Source organism: Mesocricetus auratus, unplaced genomic scaffold (assembly GCF_017639785.1).
Source record: "Mesocricetus auratus isolate SY011 unplaced genomic scaffold, BCM_Maur_2.0 Super-Scaffold_100676, whole genome shotgun sequence".
Classification (NCBI taxonomy): domain Eukaryota; kingdom Metazoa; phylum Chordata; class Mammalia; order Rodentia; family Cricetidae; genus Mesocricetus; species Mesocricetus auratus.
Window position 1 is genome coordinate 38923315 of NW_024429266.1, and position 24919 is coordinate 38948233.

Sequence of the window (24919 nt, forward strand, 5' to 3'; positions counted from 1 at the left end):
GCTGGTGGTGTCTACACTGGTGACCTAATTGGGAAGACCGCCTGGTATCCAGGACCTTCCTTGGAGATACTGGTGTTCAGCCTCCCCTAGTTTGGCATTGTGAAGCATGAGTTCCTGCTCTCAGTTTCCAGGTCTGAGAATCCGGAAGGACTGGCAGAACGTAGGTGGGCTGGGTCACGGAAGCCCGACCCTTTCCCTGAGCGCCTGCGCAGTAGCTGGTGTAACAGACAGGAGCTCAGCTGGGCACAGAGGGGCTATTTGTAGTTTGATAGTCTCTGCTGAATTATTGATGCCTCAGGACCTCCCCCTTGTTAACAAATCGCCCTCTGCATGAAAATTTAAAGAGGCAAATGAGGGCAATCTCTCAACCCATTATTCCTTCTTCTTTTGCCATCTGAGCTCTAATTTTAAGTCAATCGGCCCAGAAGTACTCTCTTGGGAGATGGCACAGCTCAGACACCCCGACCCTGGGCCAGCAAAATCCGTGTGTGAGAGCAGCATCTGAGTTCTGAACCGTCCACGGAGTTATGGTGCCTCTGACCAGGTGATCACTGGCCACCTCAGTGTCACTGAACCAGGAAGTACCGCATCTCAAATACAGAAGAAGATGAAAAGTTTCAGAACGTAGCCTAGGTTTGGCATTTGGATGCCTGGGATGGCCTAGGAAATAGTGGTGAGTTTTTCGTGATGATAATTTCTAAAACTCCAAAAAGCACAAGGTTGGGGCTAGAGAAATGGCTCAGTGACTAAGACCGTGATCACCCCAGTTCTGAGCCCAGCACCCATATAAATCCTAGGCATGCTTCCACCCGTGTATTACCCTAGTCTTGTGAGTGATAGAGACAGCAGAATCTGTGAACTCTAGGTTCAGTAAGGAACACTGACTCGAATGAATAATATGGAGAGTGATGGAACGGGATACTTGACCTCTTCCTCCAGCCTCCATAAGGGCCAAGGCACTCATACCTGTGTGTATCCATATGTGTGCTACACTTATACCATGCACACACACATGCACACACCCCTCTGTATAGTCTTTTCTTAAAACATTATTTCTATGTTGTGTGTATGTTTTACCTGCATGTATGTCTGTGTACCACATGTATGCAGTGCTCTTGGGGGAACAGAAAAGACTACTGAATCCCCTGGACTTGGAATTACAGATGGCTGTGAATCTCCATGTGGATGCTGGGAATTTCAATTTTATCCTGTAACAATAAGGAAGCATTTCAAAAAATTGGCTGTGCAGAGTGTCTAGAATCGGATAGGGTTTGTAATAAAGGTCGATTGACATACAATGTTTGAACATGCATTGTTAATGTTAATTGGTACTCAGTTCTAGCTTTTGCTACTTTTACAATACTGTGGTACCCTTACCTTGTTCTTCCCCATTCAATAGGTCAGGCATTTCTATATCTATAGGACAGCTGGGTAGACTGAGGCAAGGGTCAGGGATGGGACAATCACTTTATCATCTCATCCCCTGACTACTAGCAAGCTGTTGTCTTACATAAAAAGAAGGCAAACAGGCTTGTGGACAATTCTGCTGATACATGTATTCTAGTCTAATGCTTCCATTTATAAAGCAATTTAGCTGGTGCTGTCTTCTTAGAAGTAGTCAAAACCCAATTAACCTCACTATCTGCTTTCCTATTTACCTTCCATATGCATTAGGCTCTGGCATCATTTCTAATTTACACTCTTCAGTTCATAATATCAGTAGTCACCAGCCCCTTTAGACCCTTCATTAACCCGGTTGTCCTCTGAACCCTGTCATAGTGGGCCTGGTAGTTATTCTTACTTAAGACAGTCAAAGGTTACCTTACATATGGATCCTATTGATTTGAAAAGTATCTGTGGTGTGCAAAGCTAAATTCTAACAATTGTGATATGTGCAGTTTGGTATCATTCATTTTGGACAGTGGATGCTATGATGGCTTCTTGTCATCTTTTTAGACATTAAAGGAATTTTTACCAAACTAGAAGAGAACTCTAGATCATATGCCATGAGTAATGGAGAACTCTAAAGGAATCCCACCAACAGTGTTGGATGTTAGCTGGCATGCACACATGTATGTATGCACACACACACACACATACATGCACAAATACACACACTCCTCCCCTTTAGGAGATGCTGGTTTGAGACAAAAGCTGGAGCCCTGGTTCTGACTCTGCTCCCCACATATACACTGGAGCTCTCTGGTATTGAGGGAAGCCAAGTTGGTTGCTCAGAATGTGGGAGTGGCAAGCTCTGAGGAACTGTCTTGCTTTAGAAGCACCATGAATATCTAACAGCCTTCATCTCCTCCATTCCTTGCTGATGTCAGTTCCCTCTTTGGAAAGCAAGCTATGGCACAGCCCCACTGTGTAGGCATCTGGGTTTGGCTCTTGATTTATTGGTGCTGTGGTTTGAACACAGTACCTTGAGCATTAAATGCTCTCCCAGCAAGCTACAACCCTAGATCTTACTTATTTTGCTGGTTTTTCTCCTCAATATATGTTTTTATTTAAATTAGAAACATGAATGCTTCCCATGTCAATCCCAGCTCCCTCTTCCACCCCTCCTACCTTGTCCCTCCACCAGCCCCTCATCCAATCCCCATATCATTCCCCAGGAAGGGTGAGGCCCTTCTTGGGGGGAGTTTCCAGAGTCTGTCATTTCATCCAGGGCAGGACCTAGGCTCTTCCCCAAGTGTCCAGGCTGAGAGAGCATCCCTCCATGTGGAATGGGCTCCCAAAGATCATTCATATTCCATGGTAAACACTGATCTACTACCAGAGGTCCCAGAGATTTCTGAGGCCTCCTCACTGACACTACACTTATTTTGTTTTTTATTGGTTTTATTGAGGTTTTGGATTTTGTTTCACTTTTTTTTGTGAAGATTTTTTTTAGAACTTGGGTTTTTTTTCTTTTTGTAACCACTTTTAAGGTTACTTTTTTGAGTTACATACATCATAAGTTTTATTATGGCATTTCCATAGCTGTGTGTCATTACACTCTGTTCTCACCCCCCTCCCGTTGCTGTTTTTAAGATGAGGTCTGGTGGGGCTCATGTTGGCTTCAAACTCACTCACTAGCAAGGCTTCCTTGAATGGCTGATACCTCCCACAACCTTCCAAGCACTGGGATTCTATCTTTTTTTTCTTTAAAGACATCTACTGGGTCAAATTCAGAGCAGGCCAGAAGTCACAGGTCAGTGGGCATTTCTGAAGGGCTGTTTTGGTTGGAAGCTATGAAACAAGGTTAATTATTCTGGTTTGCAGAGAAACTCAGCTAAAACTTTCACTTCACCTGGTGACACCAAGTCTCCACATTGCCTCTCTCATTCTGCTTCACTTGGGACTGCTTCTGGGTTTAATGCTTCCCTTGTGTTACTTTTTCTTAAAATCCAAGGTTCCCATTAATTTTTTCTCAGAATCAGAGCATGGCAAAGTGGGGTCCCTCAACTTCATTCAGCATGCTCCCCAGAATCCAGCAAGCTCCCCCACATCTCTATTTCCTTTCTATGAAGAAAGCCTGTCTGGGAGGAAAGACCTCCAACCAACTCACCTTCCCACTTAGGCCACTCTTGACATCTTTTCCAAGACTGGGATTTCCTAGGAGGTCACCCAGGCAGCCGGGTCACACAGGGGACACACTACAGCATACAGAGCTTGATCTCCCCTGCCCCACTCACAGAAAGAAAACTTAAAACCCCATTCCTAGAATTCACCAGACATCTTGGGGTTTATCTAGGGATCTCACATGAGACCTAGGTTCTCCGACTCTGTAGCTTTTGAAGTTGGAGTCCAGGACACTGCCTTGGGTTTGATGGGGGATGGAGTGTCAGGGTTTGCGTTAGGTCTTGCTCTTGGGAAATGGCAGAGCCAGGACTGAAGGCAGGCCTTCCACTCTCAGGCCTGTCTCCCCATGTTGCCATCCTGGGGTGTGTTAACTGCAGTCACCACACATGCTGTACAAGGGCAAGATCTTCCATGTGCCTCCTCCTCTTCTCCCTCCACCACTGGCTCCCTTAGCAACCTCAGTTTAGACTAAGACACCCAGAAATCCTCCCACACCTTCACATGGTTCTTCCTTTCAATGCCTTTGTTTTCAAGTGGCTTCAGTTGCCCAAAATCAACCACATCCTGAAGATATTAAATATTAAATAAATCATTAACTTTATTAGAAGAAATAAAAACGCGTTAGTTTTAAATAGTATTGCATTTAATACCATAGCTTATTTGTAGTGAAATCTTGTTCCACTCTGATTCATCCCACTCAAGACACCAATCATCTTTGTTCAGTGTATCCACACTGTATTCACTATTCTTCTATTAGTTACTTAGTAGCTGGCTTGGTTATAAGATCAACTGTCAAGGTATCACAGTGCCTACATTCAAGTAATCCTTATGTAGCAGCCTAATGCTGTTATGATGGCTACTCACCTGTCTCATCTCTTTCCCTAGGCTCCATGCCATTTCATATCATTACACAAAGATAGCATACAATAAGCTCCAGAAACAGGGAGCATAGTCACACAACTCAGAGTGTAGCAGAACTACTCTGTTTTATTGTTTTTCATCTTTATTGCGTCTAATTTATAAATTGAGCCTTGTCATAGACATATATGCTCAGAATAAAAGCATGGTATAAATAACTTCAGTACTATTCACAGTTTATGCAACCAGTAGTTGAGGATTTGATCCATAATCCCAGAGAATAGGGGACCACTATACTTCTATACTTCTCTTTACTGTAGACTTTTACAAAACAATTGTTTTAAAGTTCTGTATATTTTACTGCCTCCCCTGATGAAGGCTGAAGAAAGGATCTCTCTCTCTCTCTCTCTCTCTCTCTCTCTCTCTCTCTCTCTCTCTCTCTCTCTCTCTCTCTCTCTCATATATTCAGGGAAGACACTGTAACATTTGACTTCTCTTCCCCTCAATTGTTTCATGCCTGTAACTTACCTGAATGAACCACTCTCTTTAGTTACATGAGTTGCTAAAGCTGCCTTGCAGGTAACAGTGTAGAGAAAACAGACTTCAAGGTCTCAGGGGGATGTTAGAATGAACTTAACCTGTGGCTTCACCCTAAGTGCCACCTCACTGTCTCACCTGTGTGCTGAGAAGCGAGGTGTCTCTGGCATCCTTAGACTTAGGCTCCTTCAGACATCGCTGACTTCCTCTCCTTGTTAATGGCCCCTGGAAGCCTTCCATTACAGATAACGGAACAGAGATACTCAGAGTGGCTTGTTCAGAGTCAGTGAGTGCATTGGAGTCAGAGAGATTTGTACAGAGCACTGCTTATGGTGGGGTCTACCCTGTAACCAGCAGCCAGAGCCAGCAAGCCCTTCCTGATGGCATGTTTCTCTTTGGCTCACTCAACAGCTCTTAACCCATGTTTGCTTTTTAATTACCTGCCATGTAATCTACTCCTGCAGACTTACTCTCATGATTGCCAGCACTTAGCAGCTTTTCTCACAGATTTCCTAGAAAACGCATATGTCCTGTTTCTTGGCAGGGGTCACAGGTGAGAGAGTTCTATTGGGTTGAGCTACATTGTATACCATCAATAGGTTTTAATATCAGTGAATGTGTTACTGTGTGTCACTGAGATCACAGGCTGCAGGGGATAAAGTACGTTTTGTGTGTGTGTGTGTGTGTGTTCATGTTCATGTGTGCCAGCGCTGGCACATACTGTACCTGGGTATTGATCAATACATGGAGAGGTCAGAGATTGACATCAGGTACCTTCTTTAAACATTCTCCAATCTTACTTTACAACACAGGGTCTTTCACTGAACCTGGAACATGTCCATTCAGCTAGGCTAGATAGCCCACAAGTCCCAGGAACCTTCCTGTCCCCGCCTCAATACCAGTAGCATAACAGGCATATGATATAGAACCCTGCTTTTAAAAGGGTGCTGAAGATCTGAACTCAGTTTCTAATGTTCAGCAAGAACTTTACCAACACAGTCATCTCCACAGCCCTCAAAATATGTTTTCACTTGCCCAGTGCCATGCCATATGGAAGTAAAGATCTTTCTCATGGGACCAGAAGTTTCCTGTGCCTTTTGGTTATAATATCTGCTAAGAGCTGGTGGCCCAGAAAACAACTAGGAGTGGAAGAAGAGGTTGTCATGTGGGGCAAGTCAATCAACTTAAGTCTTCTGCAATGGAGTTTGTAAAGGATATCAGGCAGAGCATGTGCCCTCTGCGCATTAGAGTCTTCTTTGGTGAAATGATGGAGATAATTATCTTAAATTACTTGCCTAGTTAGCAAGTGCATCATAATCTTTGAGTTTTTGAATATCTAGAGAAGTTCTGAATTTTACATAGCCTTGAGCTCATATGTAATCATTTGACATCAGAGATCTCACTTCTGGCTGTATAATCTCATACAACAATGGATTTAAGCCCATGTGCTCTGTGTTTGTAATAACCCTAGAATCTTGATCAAATTAGTTAATCTTGCCAGCCTCAATTTCTATTACTTGGACCAAAGGAATAGCGATGAGTGCCAATCTCACAGGCTATTATGGAGCTAAGTTAGTTAGCATGGGTAGCAAATTCTTGGTGTGTACCTGCATCTCCAGGGGTGTCTCAGAGCAGCCATGGAAGGCAGCTCAGACAACTCAGTTCAGGTATCTGGGGTTCTGGGATATGTCTTTACTCTTATGCCATTGGAAAAGCTAAATCAGATTTATATATGAAAGAGCAAAGGACAAAGGATAATGGAAGGCAATTTTGGAAAACAAAACAAAACAAAGTAGACCCATCTCACCAGACACCAGGACTTCTTACAATATTTGAATGTTTTATTTTCTGGAAGAACAGAACCAACAAGGCATACAAATATGGGGGAGAGGATCTACTAAGAGAGATTGGCTCATGGGAATATGGAGGCCAAGAAGGCCCAGAATCTGTCATTTATAAACTGAGGCTCAGAAAGGCTTTAGAACATGAACCATCAATGTCCAAAGGCAGCAGGACTCCCCAGTCAGCAGAGCAGAGTCCCCCTCCACTGTCCTCTCGTTCTGTTTAAGCCCTCAGATTGGATGATCCACAGAGCAGTGGGAGGCTTGTCTTTACTCAGTCAGCTGATGCAAATGCTGCCATCTTCTAGAAACATCTGCCCATACACAACCAGAAGCTGCACTTTGCTGTCTACCTGGGCACCCATTAGCCCAGTCAAGTTGGCACATAACATTAACCATCAGATTTTGGAGCAGTGAAAACAGATAGAACTGATTTACAAGTAGAACAGAGGACAACACAAGCCAAAACACGTGTAAGGGAAGATCCAGTGCACAGAGCAGGAAAGAGAGGGACAGCTGATGACATGGGAGGACTGAGAAGAGGCCACACATGGCTCAGAACCCTCCGTCTAAACGTATCTGAAAAGATTTACACGAAAGTCAAAGCACACTTACAGGGACACAGAGAAGGCACCATCTTCGACTAAAGTCAAAGCACACTTACAGGGACAAAGAGAAGGCACCATCTTTGACTAACGGCTGAGGAAGGGTCCTTTAGATGATGCATACACAAGAAAAATGTAAAGGAAAAGAGCAGCGATACAATAACGTTAAGTTTAAGACTTCGTTTTAGTGAAAGATGCTGTAAGCAAAGACTAAGTAAGTCCAAGGCTAGGAGAAAGTATGACAGACCCAAGTAATTGTTAAAGGCCAAGAATCTAGGATTTAAAAGTAACACCCACTGAAAACTAAGAAGCCAGGGAGATCGACATAGCACCTGGCCCAGAAAGTACTGCAATAAAACAAAACAAATGGATGCATTCATGGCCTGACCTTGGAAATAGATGTTTGGTCATGTGTAGGTTATGCTCTTTTTATCATCCAGACACACCTGGAACACCATTTCCTTCCTGTCAGTCTCACTCTGCCAGAGTTGTATGTAGCACGTTCACTCAGGGGAACTGTGTTAGGGAGTCTAGCTTGTGGGACAGTCCAGTCAGAGATGCAACTTGATCCTGGCTGTGCTCTGAATTTATTAGCATTTCCCCAGCATTATTGCCACTTAGAAGTCCCATCCTCTCTCTCAGAGCAGGACATACTGTGGTGATAATAATCATCAAAAACAAACCCAGGGAAATAAAGCCACCAGGAGGCCATCCTCTTTAATTAAGGAGACCTAATGAGTTGCAGTCCTGCCATGCTCGGGACTCCATTATCTGTTATAAATAGGGGACGGTGAGCGTGGTGTGCTGTCTCTGCAGCCTTGCTGCTGTTTTCCTTTATCCCTTTATTTCCTACTTTCCCCTGCTTCTCTGGTAGTGTGTGAGAGAGAGCTGTGACAAAAAACAAACAAACAAACAAAAGCCCAGACCTCTTTGTTTAATTTGAAGTTCTAAAATTCTTCTGGTGTCACCCAAGGAATTGCAACATGACCAGATAGCTTGACTGTTTGGCAGAAGGGATTAAGAAAGATTAAGTCTTCAGCCCCATGCCCCCAAGTTGGGGTGTTTTTTTCCTCTGTTCCCTAGACACAGAGAGCACCCCAAGTCTTGGGCAATGTGTCGTTGTTCATTAGGAGGTCAGATAGGACAGGGTGACATGAATCATTTCAAGTGTCCAATCATCATCAGTGTAAACACAAAACTGCCTTCCCAAGAAAAGGGAACCACTGAAGTGAGTGAAAAAGATGATAGTGTTCAGTTTCCCGGGCAACATTCTAAACGGAGGCCGTCAGGGCCAGCTCCTGCCTTCCTTGCTGAAGACCAGGAGGTGGACTCCTGGTTGTTCTCATTGTTGTTTTGTGACTTTTCCTAATCTGAGAACATATAATGAGAAAAAAATGAGACAGATTTAAGCAGGGAGAAATTTGGGATGGATCATTGGGAAGAAAAGATAATCATGCTGAAATCCATTAGGCTATGTAATAGTTTCCCAAGGGCAATGATGTAAACCTCCTAGCTACAGTCATTTAAATTTAGACTGAGTCGTGAGCTAGCGAGTCCGCCCCAGGGAACAATCCTGCATGGAAGAGGGATTGAATAAGGTGATAGGCCAGATTGCCCATAGATCTATTCCAGCTTGATTTCTAAGACCATGGGATCCTAATTAAAACGAACTATATTGCCTATTATGGACCTGCCACATTAATACTCTATAAGGTCTCCAGGCAAGTCCTGTGGGGATAGTTATTCCTTCATTTTGTAGAGAGAAGGTCCACAAACCACAATTAACTATGTAGCTGTGGCCACATGCTGACTTCTTGCATTGGACAGTGCTTATGTTAAAGACCTCAAAAGGAATTCGGGTTCATAGTGTGAACTCACGGTTCATTCAGAGTTAACCCAGTGGGATAAGAAGCACACTTTGATATCCTTTGGGATGAGTGATGTGTCAGTTTGTATTCCGGTGAATACCACAACAGGAAAATGCTACTCTGCAATGACAACAATTGCTGCCATGAAACACCTGGGCCTAATATGTGCTCTCTCATACACAGTCCTGATTTCCCTTTTAGTATCAACTGGAGAAATCTTGGGAGAGCTCCTGAATTCACAGGCCTGTCTAGTTCCCATCAATGGTGATCTCTCCTCCATGAAACGGGCTGCGGTGAGGCTAAGGCAGGGCCACTCACAGGCTGCCTGGTGTCAAAGGAAGGACAGGTTAGGGCAGATGGATGGCCGTTCAGTTGCGTAGGTGGTGCTCCGTGTGAATGTGTTTTTATCCTTTTTTTCTGTCCTGAGGTTTCTTCTCAAATGTCCTCATGGACCACAGAGCAGCAAGAAATCTCCATCATGCATCAGAGAATGCCAAGTTCTCTCTGATTTAAATTTATAAACTGTGTTCTAATTACTCTGTGGGGAGTCTCCATGGAAATTGGAGTCATCGCTCTGCAACAGTACGAGATTAGGGCATTGGTGAGACTGGGGGACTGAGAATTCCCTTTGCTTTAAGATCTCCTGGTGACACATATCCACGACAATGTCCCTAGCTCCACAGACAGCCCTCCAAGTTCCTACCTCCCATCTAATACTTCTGATAAGTGACTAAGTACACATCCCAGAAACAGCAAGGAACTGTTGTGTCATTCAGTTCCCAGTGAATACAGCTCAGCTCCTGATATAGAAGGCACTAAACTAAAAAAAATGTTCAAGAGGCCAGGGCAGTGGTTCTCCGTTGCAGATTGCAACCCCCTTGAGGGGTCGAACGACCCTTTCACAGGAGTTGCATATCAGACATCCTGCATATCAGATTTCTCCATTATGATCCATAACAACAGCAAAATTAGTTATGAAGTAGCAGCAAAAATAAATTTATGGTTGGGGTCACCATAGCATGAGGAGCTGTATTAAAGGGTTGCAGCACTAGGAAGGCTGAGAACCACTGGGGTAGAGGGATGATGGCTCAGTTCATGAGGAGCTTACCATCAAGCAGGAGGATCTGAGTCTGGATTCCCTGGTACCCACATAAAATCCAGGTGCAGCAGCACAAACTTCTAGTCCTAGGACTGGGGACAGGCAGAGGGAGGCGGCTCCCTGGAGCTCAGTGGTCGCCCTATCTAGACAGTCAGTGAGCTCCAGGGTCACTGACAGACTATATATCTAAACATAAGATGGAGAGTGGCTAAGGAAGGTATCTGATATCTTGAACCTCTGGCCCAAAGCAACTATACACATGCATGCCCACACGTACATAAACACATACACACACACACACACACACACACACCATACACACACACACACACACACACACCATACACACACACACACACCATACACACACACACACACACTCACACACACACACAGACACACACACACACACATACACACACACACACAGACACACACACAGACACACACACACACACCATACACACACACACACACACAGACACACACACACACACACACACACACACACACACCCTTAGTTGATTATTACAGTAGAGTCAAGAGTCTTGGTTTCCTCTTCTACAATATGGCCTAATAATAATGACACTAACAGCTAAACCAAAGATTAAACACCAGAACAACAACAAAAATAAAGTATTCAGGACAGTGTCTAAAACCTAAACAACACATCGTTCCTTCAATATGGGAAGGTTATTTATTCCTGGGTTCAATAGATGAGGAGAAAAAGGAGGCCAGGAGGGGAAGGAGGGGAAGGAGGCAAGCACAGCCAGCCTCGGTTCCCGCCTGTTTGTCCTTACTCTGTGGGAGAGCAGTCTGGCAAGCAGAGGATACCCCAATCCCAGAGGATGCTCTGGCCTCTCAGGCCCCACCCCCGCCCCAGTTCTGCCACGGTCTCATTTCTCAGCTGTGTGGAAACTGCATTGTCCTGGAGCCAGAAAGCAGCTTCTGACTTTTTTACATCATGCTTTTAATTCCACTTGAGTTCCTGGCTTCTGACAAAAGGTCTCATCTTTGGCACAGAAATTCCTCCCACCATACCCTATTGCCCCCGATGCCCTCTGCTGACCATTAGTGGTTACTGCAGCCGATGCGGACGGGTTGTCTTTCTCCTGAAGTTCGGGAGTTGTTAATTTGTCCTTTTAAATTCTCATCCTTGTTTCTTTAAAAAATAAAACAGAACTGTTTCTGTTGTTACTTTACTGCGTCAGGACTTTCCAAAGCAACATCAAAACCCTGTCCGCCCAGTGACCTGAGTCTTCCCGCATCCTGCACCACCCCAGCATCCGCTTAGCTGAAACAGGGACCTAGACAGGGACAAAGTGCTGTTTGGAGCGGATGGGGGTGGGGCTCGCAGCCTGAAGGAATTCTACTAAAGCGTCATTTCTCAGACTTGGTATTGTTGACATCTGGGGTCAGATAACTCCTATCTGAGTAAGTCTGTCACAGCACGAAGAGGAACAGTATTCATGACCTGCACTCTTCCCCCTCTGGATACAAGCAGCGCCACGCCCCCAACCTAAAACCGAAGGCATCTTCTCCAAACACTTTCACTGTCAGAGTAGGGGGAGGGGGACATTCCTCACTGTCTGAAAAGCAGTGAGGGTGATGGCTGCAGAAGGACCTCAGTACTCAGGACCTCTAAGTGCTGCCAAGTGTAGAGCTGCTCTTTGATGCTACTTGGGACTTTAGTGGACACCCTAATTAAGTAGTGTTGGAGATTGCCAACCAGGGGATGGATATATCCAATGGTTGAGGGCGGGGATAGTCTCACCAAGAGCCTTTCTCCTACTGACTCTCAGTGAGCCTTGGTTTCCTGTCACTTGTCCTCTACCTGTCTGTCCCACATCCTGCTTCCTAACTCCTGAGCTCAAGTTCCCAGCTTCACACCTTCAAACGCTGCCCCTTTTTCTCTAGATTGTTTAAAAAAATGAAAGCAGTTCTCTCATTTCTACATCTTTGTGGGAAATTTCCCTCTGTAATAACAACTGTTATGACTTGAATATGAAATGTTCCCTTAGACTTGCGTCTTAAACACTGGATCATAAGCTAGTGGCCCCGATTGAGAGCTTGTGAAAACTTTGAGGGAGAGGCATAGATGGTGAAGGAGGGTCACTAGGAAATGGCCTCCCTCCTCCTGACTGACCCTCTCTAGCCTCATGCCTTCCTACCATAGTAGACTGTAGACTGTTCTCTCTGAAATTGTGAACCAACACACATGCACACACACACACACACACACACACACACGTACAGGCAACAGCTAGTGAACAAGGAAGGGGGGCTAACACTGAGGTAATCAATTTTCAAGGAAAGGGAGGGAGGGGAGTGGGAAGAGACCTGTGCCTGTATTTAGACCCCATTCCCATAGCACCCTGGGCTGGCCTCTCAGTGTGTGTTGCCCTATACCGAGAGTCTCTACTCCCTTTCTACTCTCCTCAGTGAGCTCCTTTACATGTGTATATCATGTGACTTCTAGTGTTGAGGAAGAAGTAACCACAGAGCGTAGTGCACACCCACTATGTTGCACAAATATCCTGGGACTTGGAAACCATTTCTTCATTTAAGCTCAGCAGGGAAAGGGTGTCTTGACAAAGAAAGAACTAGGGGTTGAAGGCATCTCGATTTCTTGTGTTTACTCCCCAAACAGGGTAGCTGTGGCATGACTCACCTCCCTGGAAGTGATGCTCCACCTTCAGGGCTCACCGGCATCGTGGGCTGGGCCTGTGACCCCGTGTAAAGCCCAGCAAAGGGACTCTAACCTCTGACACTCAGTTGGAGCTGCATACTGATGTCTCCAGAACACTTGCTGCAGATTAGTGACACAAATAGGTACAGAGTCATCCTACCCCAGTCATGATTAAGATCGTATTGATGGTGTCCTCTTAGACAACCTCTAAATGCAAGGCAGTGTAAGCCAGCAGAGACAGGATAGACAACGTTATTCTCTGCATGTGGCAGTCTCAGCCCACCGTCTGAGACGGGGCTTAGCTTTACCATTTAGAAACAGATAAATCTTCCTTCCTCTGGCACTATCAAAGCCACAGACCATCCACAGTGCTGGCTCAAAGTCACAGATCATCCACATTGTTGATTTCAGTGAACCTTTCTCTGTGTGTTAGCCGACTGGGAAGGCTGTGCTCCAGGATAAGCTTCAGGGCACCTACGTCCTGTCCTTTATGTATACCCAGAAGACAAAGGGAGCCACCTGCTAACTGGTTGGCTCACAGAAATCCAGCCTTTAAAAGGGAGGGGGAATTTCTCATCTTCTTGACACATCGTGTCTCTCCATTGCTGCTGAATTGTCCACTGGGGCATGTCACAGTCTACATGGTATGTGAAAGACAGAAGGCTCACTTGTCATCTGTCTTTCTCCCTATGGAGAGACAGCCCTAAATTCTGTCATTGGAGCTGTGAGGCACCGTCACAGGGTAATTAATCGGGGGTAGCATATATAGTCTTTCTGAGCCTGGGGCCACTTAACTGAAGCAACCACCCAGGAGGAAAGAGCTTCTAAACGAAATTCAGGCTGGCCTCAACAGCTAGAATAAGACCATCTTACCTGCCTCTGCCAGGAGCAGCCCCTTACTGGGAATCATGCTTTCTGAGGCTGTGCTGCACCCTCAGCCTCTATTCTGCAACCCTGGGGGTGACATGAGTGCACAACCCTGGAAACTCAATGGTGGTTCTACAAGGTTCCACAGAGATCATTTCCGGGTGCAGGATCACTGCCTTATACTTCTTCCGGAAAGCCGCTGAGGTTCTCACTCTCCACAGAGACTTGGGTGATACCAAAGGACACCTAAGATGCACTCTGCATAGAGGGCAAAGACATGAGCACCTAGTGGGTCAGCATCTAGAAATGTTGTTGAGGGAGGGGAACCATGCCACAGTCCTCACTCCTTACCACTGCGACACCCTCTCCTCTGCTCTGCAGACATGGCTTCCAGCCAGAGTTCAGATGAGGAAACAACCCAGGTCAGGGACAAAAGCCCAAAGATTGGGTTGCCACCTATTGCTTACTGGCTGTGCAGCCTTGGATGAATGCTTTCATTTTTTATGAACCTTTGGGCCCTCGCTGAAATAAGTGTAGTAATCCACATCCTCTCGTGAGGCAACATCCGGTGAGAGTTAAGGCACTACAGCAGGGCACGCTGTGCAAATAAGAATGGGGGTAACCGTGTGCTTGACTTCTAGATCCAGCTTTGTCAGGAGTAAGTCTCAAGCTGAATTTAGGATGTGGAAAGTCATCAGAGACCCATGCACTGTACCCATAATTACCATCATTACGCAGGTTCTCTGCCTTGCATCGGTCATTATGTCTGTCAGCTGCTGGCACTGGGGTGAGTCCATCCATTATCTGGTAGACCTTTGATAAATACATAGAGCGTTTTTACCCCTGAGACAGACCTGGCAGGGCAGGAGTGGGAGTGGGGGTGATAGGAGAAGAGACTAGATATTCATCCCTGCCCTGGAGGATGTACAATCTAGAAAAAGAGGGAGAAACACAGCGTTGTTGGACAAAGTCGTTCCCAATCTTTCAGAAATTCCATCTTTTCTTGAGGTTCAGTGTTAGGGAAGCTCACTTTTGACTCCTCAATGCTCTAGAGCTTATTGTTAGTTTTCTTCACCACAGAGACAAGGCGTGTCTCTGATCACATTGGGGACCGCCTCCTTTCTGTGGAGTCTCTCGGCAGCTCCTCCTCTTTGTATCTGGACTGGAGATAGTCCATCTTCTTTGCACTGCCTATAATGCTGTCAAATAGTCTCTCTGCTTCCTCCTCACCAGGTCCTCATTTGTATATCTCCTGAAATCAGTGTCCTGCAGCTCAGGGTGGAGCTACTGTTCTGATCTCCTTCACTGTGTCCTGGTGGTACTTTTCCATATGAAAGGCATTTGCCTTGAGATAAGCTAAAATCAATGCAAGGTTTATGAACCAGTTTAAGACGATGATAGACTAATTGCCAGGTGAGCTACACAGTCAGACTCCATGCCCTGGGTGCTGAGCCTCTTGGCATTTCTTTCTGAGTTTCATGTAAGTATTTTGATCATATTCAGCCAAAAATCATTGGGTCCCAGAGTCTATATATTTTGAGCCATGTTGCTTTGCAAGTAGTCAATATGTGTGCCTTAATAAGCTCTACCACATTTTCAGCTTTCATATTTATAGTTTATGTTCAGGAAATATTTCTTGGACCAAAGTAAATGCTTACAGTCAAAAGCTGAGTCACTCCATCTTCATCCTAAACACAGGATGCTCACGTGTGTGCTGCCACTCATACACCACCCCATCTATTGCATCTCCCTTTTGCTATGAGCTGTTGAGTGTCTCTAAATCTCACTTTCCCTCCCATTAAACAGGTATTCAGGGAGTGCACACTATGCAAGAGTACTATATAAGTGTTCCTTTGGTTTCTCATGTACTTCATTTATTCATCATTTTCCAACATCCATCTTTGTCTGCCTTTGGACCCAAAGATACAGAGACAAATGAAAAAAAATCTTCTTCTCTTTGTGAACCCAGAGTCAAGCAGACTAATTAAGCCATGCACCCAAGCAACCCAAAAGCCTGCTCAACAGTGTGGACTGGAGTAAAATGAGCGGAGGAATAGATGGGGTCTTAAAGAAAGTTATTGGGAGAAGAGATGCATTCTGGAAGTCAAACAAATCCATAGAAAGCACAGCTCAGTACCCTGTGCCCAGGACACAGTGCCAGACATGCTGAAGGCAGCTCAGATGATTTATCAACAGACTCACACTGAGTAAACTAAAGATATTAGAAGGATAGAGTTTGCAAGATGGACAAGATGGAAAAAAGGAAGAAAAAACGACGTATGGAAAGTATGAAAGGCTGAGGGACTCAGACAACTTAGTCTCATCATGGCATAAATTTGGAATAGGACATGACAAGAAGGATGCTGAAGTGCCTGCACATTCTAGTGAATTGCACTAGGCTAGACCATGGGGAATCCAGAGGTGACTGAATAGAACACAAGACCAAATCTGTTTGGTATGTGACTAGTGCATGTGACTTAGCAAAATACATAGAATGAAGCGAATGCGCTGATTGAGGCTACTCCTGCAGATCCAGGGCAAGGGACAGGATTGGAGGTGGTCATGGGGAAGAACTGCATGCTGGGTAAGTGATTTGGAAGTGGAGGGATCCTTCCAGGACACTAGCTTTACTTGGCTATTTAAGCTATGGATGTGTATTCTACTTTCTAAATTTAATGTGGGTGGTAGTAAGTAATATTATGAACTTATTAAAAAACATAGATGTTTAAAATACATACAGAAATAGTTGGGGGATATAGATCAGTGATAAAACAATAACAAAACTAGCACACATGAAACTCTGGGTTCAATCCCCGGTACTTCAAAATTAAAAAGAAGGAAGGGAGATAAAGCTAGGGAGCACATGCAAGAAAGCAAGAAATACACATCAACTTTACCAGCACAGCCTATACTTCTTGTGATGGTCTGCATGAGAATGACCAGCATTGAACCATACATTAGAATACGAGGTATGGCCTTGTAGGAAGAAGTGTGTCACTACAGGTGGGCTTTGGGATTTCAAGACTCCCAGCATTTCCAGTGTGTTCTCTCTCTGCCTCCTGCTTATAAAAAAAAGATGTAAGCACTCAACTGTCCCAGCTGCCATGCCTTTTCTCAGCTATCATGGGCTCTAACCCTCTGAAACCACAGCTCCATTAAACACTTCCCTTTGCAAATTGCCTTGGTAATGATGTTTTGGAAAGGTAACTAAGGTACACCCACTATGTCTGGGCATTAATTTTGGGTCTAAGCTTTCAGAGAATCAAAGGGACAAAGGTATGGTTTGGATCTATTTAAGTCTTAGCTATTGTAGCATACTTTCTGGTACTAAATTCTAAAAGAAATTTGAACATTGGCTCTTATTCAAGGTGCTAACAACAATACTACCCCTGCTGTTTTGTTCAGGCCCGACTTCAAATATTTGCTAGGTGAGTTCCATCCTGCCTGTCAGGTCTCAAACAACCCTTATACTCATACCTAATGGAAATGTGGCTCTTATTCCACACTGGCTGGCAATTTTCTCTTGATCACATTTTAAGATTAAATCATCAGAATTTTAGGTTAAGTTGCTATGTACAATAATTCAGGAAGACTCTACATACTTTTTCTGGAAAAGTAATACTGAATATATTTCCCACTGTTCATCCAAAAAGTGATGACTGGGGACCCGCTGTGCAAAGAGCAATGTTTAAGGAGGAAATGGCATGGCAGGGAGCCACACAGAGTTCTGGTTGTCACATAGCTGTTCTTTGTAGGAGGACAGATAACATATAAATAAGTAGGTTGTACGGGGTCAGGTGGTAGTCAATACTGGGAAGAAAATCCGGCAGGGTAAAAGGATATGTCGATGGCTTGTCCCAGAAGCTTCCTTTGCATGGCTCAGTCTTCATCCTCACCATGTTTTTTGGTTACATCACCTCTTCCTTAGCAACAGAACATGGGATAAACATGACAAAATCAAATGCCTCTCATCATGTTGACCGTTAAAGACAGCAGGAAAACATCCTGCCACTATTAGACACAGAGGTTCTTGCCAAATTGTTCAGAACTAAAATAGCAGTCCACACTGGCTGGATTGTTTCAATGGTAAACCTAATTTTAACTTCAGCTCCTGATTTCAAGCTCTCTCTGAACTCTATTGCAGGCTGCTGGAGTGGCCACAAGGACTGCTGCCATCTATACAATCCTGGTAAGGCCACACCCCTAGTCCCTGCCAGAACAACAGTCCAGGTAATCGTGTTTGTAGACTGAATTGTGATTTTTCTGAGCCACACTCTCCCAGTTCATGTAATGGAGGCCATATTGGGACAACTGCTTGGATGAGATCATGGTGGTGAGTGAGGTCCTTGAGCTTAGTGCCTTGATGAGAAGACTTATTGGAAAGTTTGCTATGACTCTGTCTCCCTGACACATGAGGACAGAGCAAGATAGCAGCCACTTGGAAGTCACAAGTTCAGTCCTCAGCAGAACTCAATATGGAGTAGAACTCTGCCCATGGAAAGAGGCATAAGAGTAACCATTAGCCAACTGAACCCTAGAGCCAGACTGCCTGTATCTACATACTAGTCTTGAGAATGGCTAGATGGGTGATGTCAGACAGGTTACATGGGCTCTCTGAGATGATATTCCTCATCCTCGTCATTTATATATTTATTCATTTATTACATTTTGAGAGGGTTCTCAGTCTCATGTATTTTAGACTAGCTTTAAATCCTCACTGTGGATTTCAGAATGTTCTTGAATTCCTGGTCCTCCTGTCTTCACCTACCAAGTGCTGGGATCACAGGCTTGTGCTGCCATGTTTAGCTTTGAGATTGCTCATTTTACCTATAAAATGAAGGAATAATAATAAATTACTTCCAGGGTTTTGTGAAGATTTAATTGGTTAAACATATGTAATTCTAAGAACATATATAACACATAACATTAAATGAATGCCCATTATGATTTTTATAACTCCAATTTATACCAAAGGTACTGAGACTTCGAAGTTAAGTGACTTGTTGAAGGGCATCCAGAGTGTGGGTGAGAGTCTGAACCCAACCTGACTCCAAACTGAACTCTTGCTGCTAGGATGGCCTCTGTCACCATTAGTAGAAACTAAAGTGATGGTTCTTAAAAGACGAGGATGTACATATAAATAGGAAAAATGTCGGGAGCATCAATGAGGATCTGGGATCATTCCCAGTACTCATGTGTCAATCAACACCACTTACAAGTGCTGTGATCACAGTACTAACACAGAGCAAAGGGGTCTCCACAACCCGACCATGCATTTGATGCCTTCATTTGTCTAACACCATCTGAAGAATGGTGAGGGATTCCTAGGAACAGATTAAAGGTCCCTATTCTCGGTCTCAGGGAGGAAAGAGAAGAAAACATACAAATGACAAGCTAATAGAGAATAGGAACAACTGCTTGGGACAGAGCCTAGTCACAAGACTGGAATGAGAAGGAAGTATTCATTGATCTAGAGTAGGACAAGACACAGAGGCTTTCATCAAGACCCTGTAAAAAGCGATCAAGAGAAGTAAACCAGGTGTTCTCTAAAGAAAACACCACAGAGTCAAGACAGAGAGAGAAGGTAGAGAGATAGTTGAGCCAGTGAGGTCCTTGTCACCAAGGCTGGACCAGAGTTCAAACCCCAGGATCCACACTGTGGAAGGAGAGAACTGACTACAAGTTGTCCATCTCCATCCTCAAACATAAATCGTGGAACCCATGTGCCTCCCTCATATACAAATAAGTAAATAAATAAATGTAAATTAATTTTTTAAGAACCTAGAGAATAGGGTGTCTTAAATGGTGCTGCTCCCTGCCAAGATGCTGTGCATTCAGTGAAAACTCTGTAGTAAGCTTCTACACAATGGATCTGTTCATTAAAGATTTTTTTAATTCATTGATTCTTTTTCTTTTAGATGTATTTTTATTTTGTGGGAGTATGCACAATAAAGACGTGTATTCATGTGTGTGCATCTCCTTGTGGAGGCCAGGGGCCAACCTCAGATATCGCTCCCAGAAGCCACTCAGCTTGATTTCCTTGTGTTGTTGACGTTTTATTTTGCTTTGGAGACAAGGTCTTACACTGAGGCCTGAGGCCTCACAGAATATCCAGGGCTCCACCTGCCCTTGTTTCTCTGGTGCCAGGGTTACAAATGTGTGCAGCCACACCTGGCTTTCAACAAGGATGCTGGGTATTCAGCCCAGGTCCTCATGCTTACACGGCAAGTATTTTACTACCTGAGTAATCCTCTGGCCCCTCATTGGTGTTTCTTTGGGGGAAAATCTAAACATGACACCATCACACTAGAGGAACCCCTGTGGGCTCAGTAAGTGATTCATGCAGAACTCAGTCAGAAGATGTGAAGTACAACTATTTTAGTGGAATGACTTGAATAGAAAGAACTGTTGACTTGATACAGGTTTTAGCTTAGTGACTGAAAGTGTAGAACTTGATGTCATACAGGCAAAAACTGTAGGGAGGCAGCTGCCTCATGCTGGTATTTCTCTGAGGGACAGAAAGAGGCCACTTCTGTCAGAATTGGAGAAACCGCAGGTTGGTTAAGCTGCTGGTGAAAGAAGCTGGGAAGTATGGCTAGAAGGATGCTGGTGGGAACAGGGACAGGTCAGAAGCTAATTGTTTGGATCCTATCGCAACAGCGGTGATCTCATCTTCTGAGATCTGAGCTCCCTCCAGACACATCATGGCACGAGTCCTGTCTTCCTCTACCAGTCTTGCAGCCCCTCTCGAGAGGCTCTTTTGAAGGTTAGCAATGCCAGTATAAATGCAAAGCAAAGGCGATGGTGAGTGCCAGAAAGCATAATAGAAATATATGACACCACAAAACTGCATGGCCTTGAGACGAGAAAAGGTTGGAAACAGGCCCTGTTGACAGCAGACACAAAAGAGCTCACAGGTGACTCTTGAGAGGAGCCTCCAAAGATGAAGTCTGTTGACCAGGTAGACATGCTCACTAAGGAGTACATTCCACGCAGGAGGAGCAGTCTGAACTGAAACATGGAAGCGGGAAGGACTAGAGTGTGTGTTGAGACTATGGAAATAACTTGACAAGACTGAACAGAAGACATGGAAAGAAATAAGACTCCGAGTCTTAGCAAGGACTAGAACATAACAGTTAAACTGTTGAGCCCTATGCCAGAAGCCACAAAGAGTAAATGGGTAGTGCAAACAAAGTTGTATTTTTGAAAACTAACTTCTGCTCATTTTGGAGAATCCCAGGTGGGAGAGCACAGGAGGCCAGTTAGGAAGTGATGAGACTGTCCCTGCTGGGCAGTGATAACAATCTATTACCAGAAGCAGCAGTGGGGGTAAGTGAGGGGACAGATGAAGAAATTCTAATGGAGTAGAAATGAGAGACATACAGATCAGGTAGGACAAAAGGAACTGTCCACACTGTGTCTGGGGTCACTAGAGGTACCGTTCTCCTGAGAGAAAAACAAAAATGGTAAGAGTGTGACATAGTTTTCAGACCTTGAAAGTCAGAGGAAGAATGTTACCATAAAAGCAACTGGGTGCATGTTGACCTCATCTTGCATGGGGCCCTACCCTCCAGATGACGTCAGTAATTGCTTTCCTCAAGAGGTTGATCATTGTCACAGCATAAGCCTTGCTGCAGCTCCAGGAAAGAGCTCTGGGATCTGTGACTCAAACAAGAGGCAGCCATCCTTTCTAATTATCATCCTCTTCCTTTTGTTCACAGGGGAATGCTGAGGTGCATGATGGGAATATGACAGACAAGATAGACTGGCATGTGGACACCTTTGTCCTGGCACTTATGACTAATTCTTTAATTGATTCCTTTCTGACTTGCATTCTTTTTCTGAGGCCACATCCAGGAAATGTCCTTGAAAAGATTTTGCATTGTGCCTGAAGTGAACTCAGATCTCAGAAGATGGCGTCCCTGCTGTCTATAGGTTCCTGAAGACCCCTGCTGAGTTTAGTCCTGATGACAGCCTGAATTTTCCTTTCTAACAAAATGTGGTCTGCATTGAGAGAACCAGTCACCCGCAGGCATAAAACAGAGAACTAGTGTGACAACAGGCCTGTTCTGTTTCAGAAATTCCAAAGTGCACCTCTTTGTCTTCTTTTTAACTCATGCAAACCATTTTGCTTTCATGGTCCACACACATCTCAAGGTTGTGCACACTCCTAATCAACAATGCGCAGGGCTGTCTCTAAAAGAACACAGCAGACTTCAACGTCAATGCCTTTGGTCCATAAACACCCCCACCCCTTCCCCCCCCACACACACATACACACATGACTGTGATCTTTGAACTTGGAAGGTAGAGGCAGGAGTATTAGAAAGCTCTCCTTGGCTGTGTGGTAAGTTTAAAGCAAACCCAGGCTACATGAAACATAGTCTCAAAATAATTACTGATAAAGACAAATTTGTTATGTTCAGGTACCTTGAGCTTGAACAGAGGCTGGCCCAGAGGATCCCTGGAGTTTTTAATGTTCTGCGTGTCCTGCCTTCAAAGGTTATGCTTCAGCCTTAGGCTGGCTTTCCTCACAGATTCACCATGATTCTAGCAATTCTGGGTCTCACCCCATCATGCAGGAGAGAAGCTTTCTTTTCTGAGCATTTCAGTCCAGGTCACGGAGCTATGGCTGAATCTCCGTCAGTGGCTAGACAGCAGGCTGTGCTAACTGACTTTAACCAACCAGAGCCCTGTCTGGAGCTATGTGCAGCTCATCTTTCACTGATGTTTCCAGAATGAGGCATTAGGTGATGATGAATGTCTGGAGAACAATTTGGGATAGTGTTGAGAAAGGTGAAGGGGAGAGGGCTATTTCTTTAATTAGTGGGAGAGTCTAACAGACCCATTGTGGTCAGTCCCGATGCCTTTTGATCATACCCCATGACCCAAGGCCAGTCTTTCCACATGCTGAGCTTCTCCCAGACGCCTCTTCCTGCTTATGTGGAGCATCGTCCCATCTCTCTCCATCTCTGCCTTCTCTCCATCTTTCCCTTTTTGCTTTCTCATGTCCTGAGATTCTGTCTCAGTTTGAGCCACGCAGACCCTTTCACCCACTTTGGCTGGGTTATTCTCATCTCCTTAATCAAGCCCTCCCAACAAGTTTTCCCTGGCCACCTGATCCCCCCCCGCTGCCCCCGCCGCATTCCCACCACCTGATCATCCCCTTTCCCTGTGACACTCCCACTGCCATGCTTCCATTCTCACTCACCCGTGGAATATAGGGAATAAAGTTCGTGCAGAGCACCAACAAATGGCACCAAGAGTAGGTGTTTCATGTTTTAGGGCTTGAGTGGAAACTGACCTGTATGTGTCCTTCAGGAATGTCTGTGGTGGCGTTCTTTCACTGTCTTTGGTTTGCTTGCTTGTTTGGTTGATTGGTTTTGCTTTGATTTGTTTGTTGGTTTGTGTATTTATTTGTACTAAAATTTAACCAGCAATGGCTCAAAAGCTTTATTCCAACAAAGAAATTAGTTGGAAGCCAGATGCTAGAGTCTTGAGTTTAGGGCCTTGAATCAAAACCACGGACCTTATAATGAAACCCAGTCACATCAGAATCTAACACAATGCCAATTGCAAAATATCTCAGTAAGTGAACTGTCCTTGCAAGATGAGATGCATACCTGACTCTCATGATTTGAAATTTCTTTCTTAGAATCTTGCACTGTTCCAAGATTTGGTAATTAGATGACAAATTTTGATAATTATGGGACAAATTTTCAAGATTGTTCAAAACTTAGCACCACCATCAACAACGTCACCACCACCATCACCACCACCACCATCATCTAGGAAATGCTCCATCCAGATAATCTGCTTTGGGGTCACTTCAGCCAGTATTTTATTTTTCTAAGAACTCTTCCCTGTCATTTCAAGGCAATCTAAAAAAATCCATTTTAGAGACATAGTTAGAAATAGTAGGAATCCAAAAAAAAAAAGCCACCAGAAAGGACAGATTGTTGCTTCTTAAGAAAAAAGAAGCTTTAAAATTTTTTCTAGTCAAAATATTAACCAAGAGAACATTGTCCAGCCCCAAGGAGTTGCAGAAGTCCCTTCCAGGCAGCTTCTGCCAATGTTGATACAAACATTTGGGATCAGTATTGTACAAGAGAAAAACTAGAAAACAAAAAACTTTGTAACTCCATCAAGACACAGTATTGTCAAATGGAGGTTTGGATGTGTGGATGGATGAATGGACAGATGAATGGATGACAGATGGGTAACCAAATAAATAAATGAATTAAAACACCAATGGAAGAATTTAGGTGTGTTTATGGGTGTTTACTATAATTATTTCAATTTGTCTATACTTTTGAAAAATGTTAAATCCAAGATGGGGACTGCAAAGGGATGTTAGACACTTAAGAGACAGACAAGTGGGAGGTAGTCCTCAGGCTCACTCTGTAGACAGTTGGAAGGGAGGTAGTCCTTAGGCTCACCCTGTAGACAGTTGGAGAGAGCACTATGTAACTGGCATGGTAGGGTGGGGCTCGCAGCTCTCACTCACAGAACAGGAGCTGGACAACAGCCAACTCTAGGAGAGAGTGTCAGAGATGGACAACAGACACAGCGAGTGGAAGGTCAGTTCCTCCACCAGGGTTCTTCCCAGTGCAGACAAGTTCCTGTTCTTCTAATTATCCAGCAGGAGGGAAGAAAATGCCTTGAACTGTAAGCACTTTGCCTAGATTCTGTCCTTTGCTTTTTGCAACAAGCCTGGAAATGGGTGTGTGTGTGTGTGTGTGTGTGTGTGTGTGTGTGTGTGTGTGTGTGTGTGTGTACTCGTGTCTATCTGTCTGTCTGTCTGCCTCATGTTTTATCTTTATAGCTTCTTTCCCTTTCCAGGTAGACTTATACTGAATTTTCTAAGAATCCCAATGCTATATCAGTTAGTGTGGATTCAGGATCTAGTACTACTGGTAAAAGGCATGGTCACATGACACTGGGGAGGCCAGCGCACACATTCTCTGATAACTTTAATCTTGAGCAAT

At 44.4% G+C, this 24919-nt stretch overlaps 1 long non-coding RNA gene across 1 annotated transcript; it reads left to right on the forward strand.

Moving 5' to 3' along the window:
* Positions 1 to 238: 238 nt before the first annotated feature.
* LOC121136973 lies at positions 239 to 23151 on the forward strand. The gene is made up of 3 exons (XR_005874168.1): positions 239 to 673; positions 18076 to 18120; positions 21653 to 23151. It is a non-coding gene; the product is annotated as an uncharacterized LOC121136973 (long non-coding RNA).
* Positions 23152 to 24919: the final 1768 nt, after the last annotated feature.